Source organism: Atractosteus spatula, chromosome 17 (assembly GCF_055471065.1).
Source record: "Atractosteus spatula isolate fAtrSpa1 chromosome 17, fAtrSpa1.hap1, whole genome shotgun sequence".
Taxonomy (NCBI): domain Eukaryota; kingdom Metazoa; phylum Chordata; class Actinopteri; order Semionotiformes; family Lepisosteidae; genus Atractosteus; species Atractosteus spatula.
In genome coordinates, this window is record NC_142722.1 from 10,668,127 (window position 1) to 10,682,258 (window position 14,132).

The following is a 14,132-nucleotide window of genomic DNA, read 5'->3' on the forward strand; positions in this document are numbered from 1 at the left end:
AATGAGTTTTTTAGGCCTTTTTCCCATGTTGCTGTAATATCCAGTATATATATTATTGCAAATACAGCAGAATATTACCTAGGACAAGATACAACTTTTAGAGTAATGGTCTGCTAGTCAGTGTGTATTTCCGAGCTCCATTTTTGTATTTTAATGTCACTAACTTCTTATTTCTAAGTTCATCTAATTACCCATTAAATTATTAAAGAGCTGGATTAGCAAGTTGAAGTCTAAAGGTGTGGATTGGAGGGCCCACAACCGAGAAGCCCTAATGCCATTGAAAATCTCTTGGACAGTCGTACGTCTGCATGTATAGAATACAAGCCGAAAACACAAAGGTGGTCATATTGGGTTCCAGAAGTCACAAGAAGTCTCCTTCCTTACCTCTGCTGAGTCCCATGATGTGAGAAGTCCTAAGTCTACCAGCGAGTAAAGTGAACTCAAGAGCAAAGTTTGATTTTCTCTGACAAAAAGCCCATCTAGCTCCATATTTAATACTGCCTCCTGATTCATAATGGAAGTACTTAATCACCATCATCTTAGAGAGATAAGCTTTTGCACGGCAGCTACAGAGGGCGTGAAATAGAGGTGTTGGCCTCAATTTTCAGTACATCATAATGCAGACACCGTAGGTATTCGTGAGCAATGGAAAAGAGGAAACCAAGGGGATATCCTCTGAATTCTAACAAGAATACGCAATAATCTTAAAATAAACCATTGGGTGACTGTTAGACTTGGGGTCAGTTGTAATTTTGGCAATTACCCTGAATTTCTCATGGGAATCGTGTCCTGCGGTTTATATAGTTTGTCTAATTAGTCAGTGACACATATACGTGATTAAATTTGTAAATGCAATCGTAGATGAACAGCATGTAGTTGTAAGGATACTTTTCACTGCTAATGCTTCTGTATATGTGATTGAGATTGAGAGGCCCTGTGTGTGACATTTCGTAAGAGCTGTCATAGGTGATTTTAAGTCCAGGTTGGCTCGGCCATCTTTTCTAAGTAATTACTCTTAAAAATATGTAGCAAAATATAGTCAGTGTAATAAATGACAAACAAGCATGTGAGCAAGGCTATATAGACACATGTATAATTAAGTGTATTCAAATAATATGCACGTCTTATCATTAAGCGTGATCCTTACCCTTGCTTTCCCTTGCTGAGTTCATCAATGGAGGGCTTGTGATTTGACATTGTAAGCAGCATGCAAGCCTCTGAATGCTCACTTGTTAACCGACTACAGATGGGGCAAAGAACAGACTTCATGTGTGAAAATAACTGTTCACAGATTTATGTTTTAATGCTAAGAGCAGTAAAAATGTCTTTAGTCAAATTTCACTGGCAGGGGCTTGCTTTCAGTAACCTCAAGTGTTTCACAGATCCAAGATGTTTCTTCTTAAGTCACAGAGCACAAATAGCACAGTCTCTACGTCACACACATCCATATTCATCGCTCCAACAGGGCTGAAGTGAGCAAACATCTAACTTTGCTTTCTTTGCAAATCACCATTTTGTCCAAAATGTTTGACTTTACAAATAGAATCAGCAGCAAGGATTGAGAGCTGTACTGTGAAAACAACAAGCTAGCCCTACTAAACATAATCCAGTATATAAACCAAGTGAGTGAAAAAAGCCAGTTCTTTTATTGTACTTCAAAGAGCTTTGATTTGGTAGTCTGTTGCGTTACTGTTTTTTTAGGGAACTATCGTCCCCGCACAGTTTCTCTTCCACCGAGGCTTAATCACACAAAGGCATAACCTTTGCCTAGTTCTCAGCAACACTCATACTCACATTACACTTACTAGGACTTGTTTATGTGTAATGTGCCTGCAATAAGTATCATCTATGTAGTGCACTGAGAGGACAGTTGCTCCTTTTTATCCTCATGAATGACCTGCGTGCTGGTGTATTTAACAAACCTGTTCAGGCTGTGGTGGTGCCCAGTATTGGATCACAATTGGACCAGATGTAGAACAGGAAAGGAAAGAAAATGATCTGAAGCTAAATGAGTATCGTACTGTATCATGGGAATAGTCGATATAGATTTAGAATAGGTGGAAGCACCTAAAAGGGAACTTTCGAGTTCTATAAGCAAGCTGCAGCTGTAATTGTTAAAAAATAGAGCATGTGTTAATGGCATATTGAGATTTTCAGAAGGCTTTTGATATACTTGAAGAAGATGAATGAAAAAATTTTAGGACAGACATTCAACATCTGGATTTATATCTGCTTAATGGATAGGAGATAGCACAGGTAGTGGGGGTTGCTTGTATTGGGACATGGGAGTAAAGGAATTAGTGGAGTTATCACAGTGGTCGGTGTTAAACTGTATTAATAGTTTCTTAATTTATATCAGTGATCTAGATTCTAGCAAACGAGTCACTTATGCAGATACCAAAATGGGATGATCAGCAAAGATTATAGAGGCTACAAAGGAAATTCTAACAGACTCAGACAAAATTAAAGACGCAAACTGTGCAAAAATTTGTGCCAATACCTGGCAGATGACATTCAATGTACTGGCATGCTGAGGCAAGCAGTAGGGATGTGAATTGCTACATATGAAAAATACAGTACAGGTGTTTAAACTGACATAACACTTCCAGCTTCTAGATCAGCAACATTCAGTGCAGGTCCTGGAGAGCTGAGCTGCAGTCCACTAGGTTTTATAGTTGACTCTCAATCCGCAATGAACACAGACCTGGAATCAGTGGTAATCAGGATCAACTGAGTGAACAGTGAATTCAGATTCCAGCCCATTGCAGTCCAGGGTGCAATGAAACCCAGAAGATGCAGCCTCCTCTAAGGGTGACTATCATCGAGCCAGATAACGTGGGGAAGCAATAAAAAATGCAAAGAATCTTAAGAAATTAAATGAAGTACAGATTTTATAAGAGTAAAATCTCACTTAAATGTTGTGCGATATTTCTGTCGCCACATTCCAAAAACAGTATTGTCACGTTAGTCACGAGAAGAATAACGAGGTAACTCAGGCTGACACTGTGATTGCTCTGTGTTTCGTTTGTGATTGGTTTTGTTTAATGTCTTCTCCGTATGTGTGTTTAAGCGCAAAAGACTGGATTCATCACATTTACACAAAAGGGTAGTGAATATCTATCTACAACCAAAGCTGACCTTTTCAGTATGCGGCTTAGGTCTATCAAGATAAGGGCGTCTAGGTTCCATAACCATATGGAGGCTGTGAGATGCAGGAACTCAGCTCTTTAATTTTGAAATTTTTGCATAATTCACTGTATTCATTTATTTGATCAGGTCTCACTGTTATCTAATTACTGGTGTTTGTTTAGGATGGCATGTGAAAATGTGTTGAGTGGATACTGTTTATTATCGGCCTTATATTGTAGATTTGCATTCTACAGTATGTCTTTTAATTGTATGAGCTCACCAAACCCCAATCCGTGCCACTGGTCATTGTGGCACTAAATTATTGAACTTGATCTTGAACGATAATTGGATGTAGGTGGGGATTACACCTGCTAAAGTGGCGTAGTGGAGAGCAGACGCAGGAAAGGTTCCGATGCCAAGGAAGCGCAGTAGCTCAGAGAGCTGAACACTGGTGCCAGAAGCTCCACTAGTGGTGAGACCTACCACTGCACAGCCAGCAAAAGATGATCATTTTGAAGTGTGTTATCTTGGCATGCCTCACACCAGAGGTCTGGAAGACAGCCATGCTCTCGAAACTGTTTCAAGAACTTTGTTTATGGGATCCTTGGATTACTAGGCTGCTAGCAACCAGGTGAGCTGAAAGGGTGGAATGACCTCCCCCTGTTTTTAAACTTTCTTATGTGCACATTAAAAGCAGGCTATGAGGTTTTTGCCTCATTTGACTCGCAGGGCAGGATTAAAGTGACAACAACCAGGATAATCCTTGCAGTTCAATGTCCATCTCAAACAGAATCTCTCAGAAAACCGCAAGATTTTATTTTTGTGACCAATCAAAAAGCAGAACAAAAACAACCCATCGACAGCCAGATGTATTTGCTGAAATCTGGAAGGCAGTGACAAGCATCTCGATTACATCATGGTGCGATTTACATCTCTGTGACAGTGTTCATAAAACCAAAATGATCCAAGGAAATTTGAGGTTGTGGTTGTGAAACATCTCTGTATAACTAGAGTTGTTAGTGAGTCTATTATTAGAGTCTTAAAAGCTTGCAGGATGCTAAATGGATGTAATTTGCAACTCCCATCCAGAATCTTACTGTATGCAGTAAATGTTTAGTTTTTCAACTAATTTTCTTGAAGTTCAAAGACAAGATATATTTGTATCACAAAAGGACAATGTGACTCAGGAGACTGCATCATGACCCTTTCATCAAAATCACTAAAGTATTTTCTGTGTTCCTTAGAATCAGGGGGTGGGGGCTTACAGTATGTGTTGAATTAAAAAAAAGCTGAGTACGGTTTTCTGCTTAAGCCTTTTGACCTTTTAAGGGCTTCACTCCGTTTCTACATGTAGAAACATAAACAAGAAAGGGAAGCATAGAAAATATTTTTTATACAATGACCGTGGTTACATTTCTTCCAAAACAGCTGAATGACATTTGTCTAAATGTCTGAAACAATTTAAATCTTGTGTTCTTATTATTTGTGTTTATTCCTTAATTGCTCACCTGCCACTCCTGCTTTGGTGACTTACAAACTATACAAAATAATGTAAATATAACAAATAAGTAGAGGAAGCCAAGACATGTGATGCAGGCACAGGTTAGGACTGCAGATTATTCAGCATAGAGTGAAAACAATGTCTATCAAACAGAAAGCAATGTGTAGATAAGCCCAGTAAAGAAGTGCTATTGAGCAGAGTGAAGTATCTGTTGTATGACTTCACAGGTGCTGGCTAAACATGCGGGTCTTAAGGAGATGTTGAAAGGTGTTTGGGGACTAAACAGTTCTGATTTCAACAGGCATTTTATCCCACTGCTGCAGAAAGGGAAGTTGGGAGTGTTCGAGTGTAGAAATATGATGGGAATAAACGTAAGACAGATCAAGAATACAGGAACACTATAGTTTCTGGCAGAGGAGGAGGAGATGGTGCATGCGTCAGGAAGAATAGAAATGGAGACGTTGTTTGAAGTGGAGATGATGGAATTGTTTGAGAAGGAGATGGCTGAGAGACAGGCATTAATATAGGAGGAGACAAAGGTATCGGATGGAGGAAAAGAGAGCAGTATTTACATAGAAGTTATATAAAAAGCCATTGGGGGAGATCAGAAGTCCCAAGGAGCAGAACTAAACTAAAGAGAGAAGCAGTGGAGAGTGAGTGAGGCAACAGAGAGCTGTGCCAGGAGAACTGAGAAGTGCGATTGGTAAGATAGAAAGAGAACCAGGAGTCACCAGGAGCAGAGATTCCCAGGTCGGTTAATGTTAACAAAAGGATAGTAGGGCCCATAGGCTCAAATGCAGTAGAAAGTGCAGAAAGAGGTGAGTGGAAGGTTTCTGGTGTTGCAACTTGTTCAAAGCTTTTAGAGGGAAATGGTAGAAGTGAGACAGGATGATAATTCTGAAGAGGGATTGAGAGTGTTTTTTTAAGACAGGTGATCTCTTGCAACATCAAGAACATCCTTTTTTCAGTCATTTATTTGTACACAGCAGCTGAACTTTACATCAACTTCCTCTAAAATATATAATATTGAAAATCTCGTACATTTCAGAAGCAGAGCCTCCCTTTCCTACCACTGGAGGGCTTCAACACTTGAAACAAACTTTCCATGCATGGATGAGCAGACAGGAGTGTTGCATGCTGCATGGGTAAACGTAGCGCTCTATGATTTATGAATATGTTGTTGCTCATACATCATAAATGAAAGGGGATTCCTTAACAGATCACTCTGATGTGGTAGAATCCTAAACATAAAAGGGAAAGAGAACAGCAATTTACAATGTTCACTGGAAGGCTTACCAGAGTTCCAGGAAGTTATTTTAGTTATTAATCTTCCACCACATCTAAAGATTAGATGAAAAAGCCCCTGAAACTTTTTTAGCAACCCTGTAGGTTACTAAAGCAAAGGTTAAAGGTTCTATGGCAATTCTTAATCAACACATCCCACCACTACAGTACTTGCTCAAACACAGGAGACATGTCATACATTCATCCTCCAAAATATGTGTTAGGCCATCCTTTACTCTTCCCACTGAAAACCCAGGAAGACAAAGTGATGGACATGGAAAAAAGCATTACTCAGATTTAATAGCTGTGTTTATGGCCAAGTTTAAAGTGCACACCCTTAACACAAAATAATGCTCAGAGAACACAGGATAGTGTTAATGTCACATTAAATAATGCCAAGATAACATCACACCTATCTGTGTTTTTGCAGAGGCTGAATATTACTCCCTTTTCTCCAGTGTGTGAAGCAGAACTTACAGGAATGTTCTCCCTCTCCCCCATGTTATTCAATAATACCTCTTTTACTTGGGTGTCATCCGTTGTTTAAATGCTCTTTAAAGAGCTGACCTATTACTATGATCATAGTAGTATTACCTAATGAAACTATGATTACGTAGTATTACCTAACAGTACTGTTTAGATTAGAGTGTGTTAAACATCTGTATACTGCAATTCTCACAACTCAAATAAATATGGGGCATATAAAACAATTAGAAGCATATGCTACAACTTTGTAGAGCTTTTAACTTTGTGTTCTTTGGACAGATACGTTTTTTTTCTTTATTGTATATATTAGTGTCAGAAAGCATCAGTATGTACAACTAATAAATATAGAAAAGTAATAGAAATACAGGAATATAAAAGCAAACTGTAAGAACATAGTACTAAAATATTGTTAAGACTAGTTTAGAATACAGTATTGTGGTTTCTAAAAGTATTTTTAGAAAATTATTTTAAATGTATCTGCAATTTTTTCTAGTTGCTTTGCAGTTTGGACATCCCTCATAAAAGCCATGCAGTGATGCGTTTCAATACACTGTTGAGGATTACTTTCCATGAATGGCTGTAAAGTGAAAGTACCAGGTTGTAATGGAATAAGTGTTTGGTGTTGACGTTAAAAAAAACTTCAGTTACAGATTGCATCAGATTCTGTCTTTGAACACATCCTTTTCCACCAGTGATGACAGCTTGATTAATTTTAGCTCGGCTCCTGATGAGTCACTAGCCTGGTGCTATCTTTATGTTCACTTGAGACAGTTTGTCAAGCCCTACATGAAACTGTGACATTTTTATGAAGGTATATCTATATATGTGTGTACTGAGCATCAGTTTCACAGTAATTATGAGGAAAACAGAAATCTTATTTGTAGCACATATACAGATATTTTATTGAACAGATATATTTAAATTCATTTGTCTTCAACAGGGGGTCTACTTTGAAAAATCACAGGCTAATAAAGTTTTTAGCCATCATTGTGACCAGTAGAAGCTGTAGATCTATGACATATGCTTATATCAAATTGTGACAACATGTGACCAGTTGACCAGTCCTGAGCATGTCTCTTTGCCATAACCTAACACTGTATCCAACGTTTCAGGGCTGTATTTTAGATTTTTCTTCCAAAAGGGGCCTTTTTGTCAAAAGATAGGGGTTTTGTAGATTTTTGAAAAGGTTGATGTCATCTGAAAAAAGTAACCTGAGAACAATAGTGGCCAAGCAATGTCATTGCTTGTTTCCCTAAAAATAATGATTAGAGGCAACAACTGTAAGGATCCAGAAGGTTTGTTGCTCAGCATTGTAAAACAACAATAATTATTTCATGCATTTATATAGTGCTTTTCTGCTGTGTGTTAGGGCTGGGTGAAGTGGGCTCCTTTGTATAATAAGTAAAATCCTTTGGGAACCCTAGTAATAAAAGTTCAGTTTAGTTTATTTGTCAAGTGCAATGAAATGCTTTTTTACATGTATGCTCTGATAAAAGTCATTAAGGGAAACACCAACACAGAAACACAAAACAGCAGCAACAACAAAAACAAAGTTAAGTAACCTACCACCTCAACACAAGTCAGCACAAGCAGTGTGAAAACACAGCAGTGTGATTCAGTGGTAGGGGTAGAGTTCAGTAGTCTGGCAGTCTCTGAATCTGGAGGTACCTGCCTTTATGCTCTTATAACGCTTAACAGATGGAAGAGTGAAAAACCAGAGAGAAAACTGAAAAACCAGAAGGACTGTTATCCTTAGCAATCAAAGCACCAGATCCAGACAATCTACTAAACAGCTTTATTTCTATTTAAGTTAATGCTACAGATTCCCAGGTAGTGGACGGAGAATGAGTAGAGCTCACCGGCTACCCCATAGATGCACCACACGCTAAGCCTAAGGCTTTTACTGAGAAGCCCTCAGCACTCCGAACCCTGCAGAGAGCTGGAGACAAGCAGCACAGAGTAACGAAATGAAAACCAAATATGACATGCATGAATTCACTGAAGTCATGTACTGCTCATATTCACCGAGATATTTCGCCACCTGGTGACACTGGGGTTTCCCACAGTCTGTAAGTGATAACCTCTGACACAGATACCAAGCTGTTATCACACGTATATGATACTTTCATTGAGGAGTTTTCTGTGCTCCATTTTAATGTAGTGGAGGGTATATTTTCAAAAAGTGAGTAGCAAGTTGGTCTTGAAAAGGAAGTGGTTTCCTAACACCGATAGCGTTAAGTGGTCGACGCAAACATGCTTTTTAAGAATTTATTTAACATCAACATCCCACTCTGAGGCTAGTCTTTTCTGGAAAACTACTGGCAGCCAGAGCACAGAGCTAAACAAATCAAAAATGAAAAAACTGACAACAATAGCAGCAGTAATACAAAAGTGGCAGCATTTTACATCTAATGTGGAAGGAGTACCAAAGCCCAGAGCTGCTCTCTGTCTTGACGTTTTTCATTTCATGCAGTATTTCTGCTTTTTTTCAGGGCGGTAGATGACACAGATTATTAATCAATAACTTATTATTATTATTGTTGAACAGAGATTATTGAACAAAACCAAGCGATGAGCAGAAGTTAAATCTTTAGTTAACTTCTTTAAATCCTTGGTGCCAGAGAGCACTGGGCAGGGCCAAAGGAAATCTACAGAAATATCTTGAAAGCCTCCTTGAAAAAGGGGAAAGACCTTTTGAAATGGATTGACGAGTGACGACTAAAAGGTAACGAGGCACAGAAGAAACCAGACTGACCAGGAAAGGTACGTGAAAGAGGACATGTTCTGAATAATAGACTAGGTATGATAGTTGAACTCCATGCACTACCAATCTGGGCCTCTGTGTGCTTAATTCTGCAGATCCAGTGGCCTGCTCTGACCACAGCCCATTCTGGGTCAGATCCTTATGGCATGGTGTATCTATTGCATCTGTCTGATTTGAGTTTGGGGTTTCTTTAGTGGTTAACTTGTAGTAGAGTACTACCAATGTCAGAGGGCAGAGTGAGTCTCATTGATGACCATGTTCCTTTTTCACAATTTATTGTGTTTTGATATTTTTATAATTAATAAAATAGGTTCGTTACAGGATATCTGAGAGATGTCCTTCTCTCTGTCTGAGGCACTGAGAATTAGATTTATATCTTAGGGAGCGCCCAGATTTATAACCCACACTGCGCAGCGCAGTCACGAGTCCTGTGAGCCTCACCCACTTGAAGAATAAAAGATGAAAAGATAAGAATGGGAAGACCATCAAATACCATGAACTAATCAAATGTAGAGAAATACGTTTTTTAAAAATAATACTTCGTTAGTGTGCTGGAAAGGCCACAGATACAATCAATAAAGGGACAGCTGTAATAAATAAATAACCTTTTGATCTTAACAAATAATAAATATATCTCTGTATGAGTTATTTATTTAATAAATAAATACCACTGTAAAACAAAATATACTTTTTCATCTTCGTGTTGTTCTAAATCGTAAATACTTCAATATACATGTTGTTTAATAAATAAATACCATTGAAAAAAATTTATTTTTTCACCTTGCTCTGTAATTCTAAATAATAAATATGTCAACATATGACATATTTTGACATATATGACATATAACAGCCAGCAGCCATATCACCCTGCAACTCACAACTGGTAACCCACTGAAGCTAAGCAGGTGTGAGCCTGGTCAATACCTGGATGGGAGACCTCCTGGGAAAAACTAAGGTTGTTGCTGGAAGAGGTGTTAGTGCTTCAGGATATTTTACCACTGTAAAAATATATTTCTTCTTCTTGTGTCATTCTGCCCTGTAATGCGTTCAAGCAAGAGGAGCATGTCAGCTGGCATAATTCTGTTCAGCACAAAATAACATTCCATTTTTAATGAGGCTTCATCTTGCCCCATTACTATCAATTAATGATCAAAAATCTGTTTTCAATAAGGAGGTGTAAATGACATACAGTGTCTGGCTTCAGAAACCCACTATTTTTATTCACTGGTGTCCAGGAGGCCAGTTCTCAGAGCCACCTCTCAATGGAATTCAAAGGATCAATGGAATCCACCTCTGTCACTACAAAGGTATTGGAAGGTGATTGAGTTTTTTTTTTTTTTGGTCTTGCTATTAATAATGTTTGCAAAAATTAATAATGTCATTCTTTCGCAATTTGCAGGTAGCTGGGAGTAATATGGAATGATTCAATGCTGATGTGCAATTATTACTGAATATGCTCCATAAAATCATGCGGTATCAAGACCCGTTTACAAGCTCATTAAAATTTGCCACTTTCAGTTCCTCGACCCATAATTTCAACTGCTTGAGCACCCTATAGCCTAAATCCTTCTGCTCCCACATGTTGTTCGCAACCTCTATGAGCACGTGATCATCACTGCAGGCTGGTGTTATCTGTTTCTTTAAAGAACGGAACTGGTTTTTGACTAAGTTAAAGGAATGGTTGAAAGACTGTCCGGGGCTCAGGTTCTTGTGATGTTCAGTCATGCTGTCAAGGTACTTTTGAAACACGCAGACAGTCTGTGCCACGTTCTCCATGTCATTCTCTGGCATCCCCTTCAGCTTTGAATGAGAGGTACTGATATTCAGGACGTGTCGTTCCTGGGAAGCACAAAAACAGAAAATCCCACCGCTCATTATCATAACGATGATGAATGACTTATGTTCATCACTGTTGGATGACAGGTGTCTACTGAGTATGACGAAAAGATTCCTTTTCTTGTCTACGTCTAAGTGCTTAACAATGTGATCCCTCTGGCTGACTGAAGAGTTGATGGAAATGTGATCTATTTCAATATGTGCAAAGGAACAAGTAATAGGTTTATTCCATGCTGAAAAAAAGCAGAAAGAGAACACAACGTTTCAGCCGTGGAGCCACACCTGAAGAAGGTGTGCATGGAATAAACCTATTATTTGTTCCATTGCAGCCTACGCATGCTGACGCAGCTCCCCACCTGCACTATTTCAATATGTGTGAATCTTGCAATCATTTGTGTGGGTCTGCAAATTGTTTAATGTTTTCTGTGCTTCTGCTGTGAGGAGTTTGATAACGGTCAGTCACCGTGCTTTAAAAAATTGAGCAGAACTTCAATGCTACACACAGACAGCAGTTTTCTCTGTTTTAAAAAAGAAGCAAGCATCCCAGATGGAAACTGTATGTACTTACATATTCTTTTAGCAGATTATGAACATGTACAGCAAGGGCTTGTTTTCTTTTTTCCCTTTCCCTTTGACTTGTAGTGACTGGCACAGAAGCAGTGAAAGCAAGGCATGTGATCAGGACCAGAAGACGTATTCCTGGACAGGAAGAAAACACACACAGATGCTGAAAATGCACTGTTGACATCACATCAGGAGCCCTAAAGTATCTGAGTCACATAATTTCCTCAGAACATCTAATGAGCAAACCACTACGACTGAGGCACTTTGTAAGTAGCAGACTTTGTGTGGTGTTATATATCATCCTTATTCGGATGCTTGTCTTTCAGAAAAATAAATCACAATGACAAATTTAGATAAGTTGTTGGCTATGCAGTTTCTGTGGGTCATGACCTTCAAGACAACAGATGGTATACCAGCAAGATAATAAGCACTAGCAAATTTTCAAATAATTTTACACATGCGGCATTTTTAAGTAAACAGAGAAACTTTGGGCTTCTTTAAAAAAGCAGATTAGTTATTTCAACCGGAGATACAGAACAGCCCTCATCCATGTCTGAGGGCCAAATATGCAGCCTGCATGTACAATTGGCAGACGTATTTTTTATTGCAGATCACTGATTTACAGTCAGCAGGCTGAATTTGTACAGCCTCTCAAAACTAGCAATTCCTGTTGGAAGCTCATTGTAATGGTTCTTTTTCTGAAAATAAAAACATCCGAAACTTGTTTTAGAGTTGTGCAGGTGAATTAGTTATTTTTGTGAGAAAAGTCCAAATTTCTTTCCAGTGTAGTTTGCAAAACCCACATTTCATTGTAGAGAGATTATAAGTTATAAGTTATAGGCCATACCCAGACGACAGCTTTCTTGCCTTCTTGCAATGCTTGGAAGTTTCTTCTTTTTTAATGGGTGTTTTTGTGACAGAAATCTTTAACGATTTTCCATACCTACAGGTAAGTCTCTCCTCAGAGTGCAACGTATCGCAATAACTCCCCTTGCATTAATTCAAAGGATTTTATGACTGGTATTATTGCTGTCACTTAAAAGTGAAAGAAAGGAGACAGAATTGTTCCATTCTGGACGTCAACATTCAAGAAATGTATTGAGCAGTCTCAAATCCTTAGTAAGTTGTGGATCGCTCAAGTCCAATAAAAAGGCTAAAAATTAATAACACTTACTGGTTTCTTGTTTTTGAAACATCAAAGAAATAAGTGTTTTATTAAAATACCTATTAATAAATATTGATTTAGACACTTAGAAATTAGCGCCCAAACCACACAAACTACATAAACACTGCAGGTCTATTGATGCCTTGCAGTCTTTTAAGAGTCACAATACCAAAGGATGTTTGCAAGAAACCATATCCTGAAGCATGTGTTTCTCTGCATATCACAGTGCTGTACATTGAGGTGTTTAGATTGTCATTCACATGGGAGCTTAGAGGCAAAATATATTGAGAGCTATAAGGTTTTTTTTCCTCCTTGGTAATATACACAAAAGGACTTCAAGAGTCAGTTTTGAAGGTTTCACCTAAGGAACACACTGATTGTCCAAGAAATCCACACAGCCTTCACCCAAAAGCTCTTTCAGGACTGTCTTTTAGTTTCACAGCTGACAAAAGCTTTGTCATCGGAAAACATTAAAAATATTATGGTTGCCAATGGTATATTTTTGGTTTAAATTAAGTGAAGAGTCAGAAAAACCTCTAGAAGCAATCTTGGGAGATGCAAGAAGTGATGAAGGAGAAAGCTATGTGCCGTTATTCCTACCTGTTTCACAGTCCATTGTGGTGGATTCACACCTTTCCTGCCAAGCTGAAGAAGATTCTGAAGTTTTGAATCTTAAGCCTGATATTTATATTCAACACTGAGACTTGTTCAAGGAAGAAATGAGTCAAAATGTTTTACTCTCCAGAATATATAATAATCTACCACTATCTTTGTTTCTATAGAATTAGATTGTATCATATCTAGACGCACAGAATGACGTTTGAAACTTCCATTAAGAAGAATCATGGGAAATGGGGTTAAAAGCGGAATAATACAGAATATTTAGGTTTTTCTTTAAATAGAACATTTTATAATGCCCTTTAAAAAAGGATTCTTGCTCTCAAAAATCAGGTAATGGGATGTTAAATGGAACAAATATTTTCCAATTCAAAATTCAACAGTAGGTTCCATATTTTACATATATAGATATTATGTACTATGTATTACCTTACAAGGAACATTTTCAATGTTCTGATGTCTTTTAAGTGCGTGTAGTCACACACATTACGGCGTTAAATACTAATTATCTCTTGCGTTTTCATAACACTGGGAGGAAAAACTGTTGACATAAACTGTATACAGCAAGGGTCAACATCGTTATGTAGCATATGTAGCATGTAGTCCACTTCATGGACAGTATTGTGTTAAAAGAGTAATGTGTCCTGGCTGCTTAGTGCCCTATGTCAACACAAATCCAGATGTTGGAGCTCTCCCAATGTACTGTATGCCTTTAAATTACCCCCCACTAAGCAATGGAGAAGCTGTGTTAGTGGGAAGTAAACAAATCAGCAAGACTGCTTTCA